This window comes from Bison bison, unplaced genomic scaffold (assembly GCF_000754665.1).
Source record: "Bison bison bison isolate TAMUID 2011002044 unplaced genomic scaffold, Bison_UMD1.0 scf7180017864352, whole genome shotgun sequence".
In the NCBI taxonomy this organism is placed as follows: Eukaryota; Metazoa; Chordata; class Mammalia; order Artiodactyla; family Bovidae; genus Bison; species Bison bison.
Window position 1 is genome coordinate 1,542,108 of NW_011494924.1, and position 4,171 is coordinate 1,546,278.

Below are 4,171 nucleotides of genomic sequence, written 5' to 3' on the forward strand. Positions count from 1 at the left end.
CTGTTGTTCCATGTCCAGTTCTAACTGTTGCTTCTTGACCTGCATACAGATTTCTCAGGAGGCAGGTAAGGTGGTCTGGTGTTCCCATCTCTTGAAGAATTTTCCACAGATTTATGTTTTTAAAGAGTATTAAATACGTGTTCATTGACTTATTCTACAGTTTGTTTTTATTCAGTCCCTAAATCCCCTCCAACTCTGTGACCCCGTGGACTGAAGCATGCCTGTCCTTCACTATCTCTGGGAGTTTGCTCCAACTCATGTCCATTGGGCCCATGATGCCATCCTGCCATCTCCTCCTGCCCTCAGTCTTTCCCAGCATCAGGGTCTTTTCCAGTGAGTCCACTGTTCACATCAGGTAGCCAAAGTATTGGAGCTTAAGCTTCATCACCAGTCCTTCTGATAAATATTCAGGGCTGACTTCCTTTAGGATGGACTAGTTTGATCTCCTTGCAGTCCAAGGGGACTCTCAAGAGTCTTCTCCAGCACCACAGTTAGAAGGCATTAATTCTTTGGTACTCAACCTTTTTTATTGTCCAGATCTCTCACCCCTACATGACTACTGGAAAAACCATAGGTTTGACTACATGAACCTTAGTGTTCAAAGTGTCAAAGTGAAGTGTCAAAGTGAAGCCTCTGCTTTTTAATATACTATCTAAGTTTGTCATAGCTTTTCTTTCAAGGAGCAAGCGTCTTTTAATTTTATGGATGCATTCACCATCTGCAGTTATTTTGGAGCCCAAGAAAACAAAATCTATTGTTATTTCCCCTTTCCCCACATCTATTTGCCATGAAGTAATGGGTCCAGATGCCATGATCTTAGTTTTCTGAATGCTGAGTTTAAACCAGCTTTTTCACTCTTCTCTTTCACCCGCATCAAGAGGCTCTTTAGTTCTTCTTCACTTTCTGCCATTAGAGTGGTGTCATTCTGCATACCTGAGGTTGTTGATATCTCTCCCAGCAATTTTGATTCCAGCTTGTGATTCATCCAGCTCAGCATTTCATATGATGTATTTTGCATATAAGCTAGAGAAGCAGGGTGGCGACATACAGCCTTGACATATTGCTTTTTCAATTTTGAACCAGTCTGTTGTTCCATGTCCAGTTTTGATTGTTGCTTCTTTACCTGCATACAGGTTTATTAGGAGACAAGTAAGATGATCTGGTATTCCCATCCCTTTAAGAATTTTCCATGTGCACGCTAATTCGCTTCAGTCATGTCCGACTCTTTGCGGACATGTCCATTGGACATATGGACTGTCCATTCTCCAGTGGACTGACTGTCCATTCTCCAGACAGGAATATTGCCAGAATTCTCCAGGCAGGAATACTAGAGTGGATTGCCATTTCCTCCTCCGAGGGACCTTCCCGACCCAAGGATCGAACCCAGATCTGTTATGTCTCCTGCATTGGCAGGTGGGTTTTTTTTTTTTTTAACCACTAACACCACCTGGGAAGCTGTAATCCACAGTTGAAGGCTTTAGTGTAGTCAAAGAAGCAGAAGTAGATGTTTTTCTGGAATTCTCTTGCTTTCTCTATGATCTAACGGATGTTGGCAATTTGATCTCTCATTCCTCTGCCTTTTCTAAATCCGCCTTGTACATATGGAAGTTCTCAGTTCACGTACTGCTGAAGCCTAGCTTGAAGTATTTTGATCACTACCTTGCTAGTATGTGAAATGAGCATAATTGTATGATAGTTTGAACATTCTTTGGCGTTGCCTTTCTTTGGGATTGGAATAAAAACACCTTTTCCAGTCCTGTGGCCACTGCTGAGTTTTCCAAATTTGCTGAAATATTGAGTGCAGCACTTTAACAGCATCATCCTTTAAGATTTTTAAATAGCTTAGCTATATGACCCATCAATTCAACCCCTAGCTATATGTCCAAGAGAAATGAAATGTATGTCCACAAAGAAACTTGTGCACAAATGTTCATAGTTTATTCATAGCTATTACATATAATAGCCCAAAAGTGGAAACAACCCAGTTATCAACCCTGAATATTTTTTTTCCCATGGATACAAAAACAAGATGTGCTACATCTATACAATGGACTATAATTGAGCAAAATAATAATAATAATGAAGTACTGATCCATGCTACAATATGAATGAAACTTAAAAACATTATGCTAGGGACTTCCCTGGTGGTCCAGTGGCTGACTTCATGCTCCCAAAGCAGGGGGCCCAGTCAGGGAACTAGAACTGACAAGCCGAAATTAAAGATCCCCTATGCTGCAACGAACCTGAGTGCCCCAAGTGCAGGCAAATACATAAACTAATATTTTAAAAAGCCAGCCAAGTTCCTCTATCCAAGGGATTTTCCAGGCAAGAATACTGGAGTAGGTTGCCATTCCCTTCTCCAGGGGATCTTTCTGACTCAGGGATCAAATGTGTGTCTCCTGCTTGGCAGATAGATTCTTGTTTCCACCAAGCCACGTGGTATTTAAACAAACACATACACACACACATACAGTACAGTTCATATAATTTCCCAATCACCACATGTGGATGAGGAAACTAAGACAAAAAGAGATTTAGTAGTTTGTTTGGGGTCACACAGCTAATAAGTGGCAGAACCATGATTCAGATGTTGTGGTTAAGTTGCTATGCCTGAGAAAATGAGAGGAATTTGGGTTGACTTAGGTTGGGTTGTATTGTTGCTGTAGCTGAGAAGGAAGGGTAGAGAATTGAAAGGAAGGAAATAATAAAGGAACAAACAATGTGATTTCTTTCCTGAGATCCTAGATGATGTGTGGGTTGCCTAGAGAAGAAGGAACTGAGGCTCTGAGTCATCAGCCTTAAACCATATACCTAGATAGCTTTTTCTTTAGCACTTATTAAATACTCACCATTGCCAGATCCTGCATTAGGCTATGGAATTACAATCTATCAGGTCCATATTTTTTTGTACTCCCAATAGCAAACTGACTCTGGCCATCTTTAACCTAAAGGAAATTAACTAGGAGGCTGTGAGAGAGCTCAACAGGATCAAAGAGAAGCCTAGGGAACCATACTTGGAATATCAGGACTCAAGTAGGAAGCAACACAAAGCCTGGGTAGCTGTCAAGACTACCAGGTACCACCACTGAAATGAATGAACTTCAACCAGTTTTTAATGACCTTGCATTGTGCCATTCAAGAGTCACAATTCTGGGACCTCCCCAGTAAGAATCTTCCTTCTAATGCAGGAGACTCAGGTTTGATCCCTGGCTCGGGAACTAAGATCCCACATGCTACAGCTACTGAGCCTGAGAGTCTCAATGAAGAACCAATGCAACAAAGACCCAGCGCAGCCAAAAAAAAAGAAGGCCAAAGTTTTTGGACAGAGCATGGGATTAACTGAGATTAGGTCCTGTACCTACCTCTTGGCTGTGTGTAGGGCAGCAAGAGAAAAGAATCTGTGGGAATACAGATCATGAATTGATTGTATTTGCCTTAGGACAGTACATCCCGAAGGCAATTCAGTGAAATCTTTTCGGTGAAGGTAAAAGGTGATTTGGTAAAAGGTAAATTTGGCCTTGGAATACGGAATGAAGCAGGGCAAAGGCTAATAGAATTTTGCCAAGACAATGCACTGGTCATAACAAACACCTTCTTCCAACAACACAAGAGAAGACTCTACACGTGGACATCACCAGATGGACAACACCAAAATCAGACTGATTATATTCTTTGCAGCCAAAGATGGAGAAGCTCTATACAGTCAACAAAAACAAGACCAGGAGCTGACTGTGGCTCAGATCATGAACTCCTTACTGCCAAATTCTGACTTAAATTGAAGAAAGTAGGGAAAACCACTAGATCATTCAGGTATAACCTAAATCAAATCCCTTATGATTATACAGTGGAAGTGAGAAATAGATTTAAGGGACTAGAACTGATAGATAGAGTGCCTGATGAACTATGGACTGAGGTTCATGACATTGTACAGGAGACAGGGATCAAGACCATCCCCATGGAAAAGAAATGCAAAAAAGCAAAATGGCTGTCTGGGGAGGCCTTACAAATAGCTGTGAAAAGAAGAGAAGTGAAAAGCAAAGGAGAAAAGGAAATATATAAGCATCTGAATGCAGAGTTCCAAAGAATAGCAAGAAGAGATAAGAAAGCCTTCCTCAGCGATCAATGCAAATAAATAGAGGAAAACAACAGAATGGGAAAGACTAGAGATGAC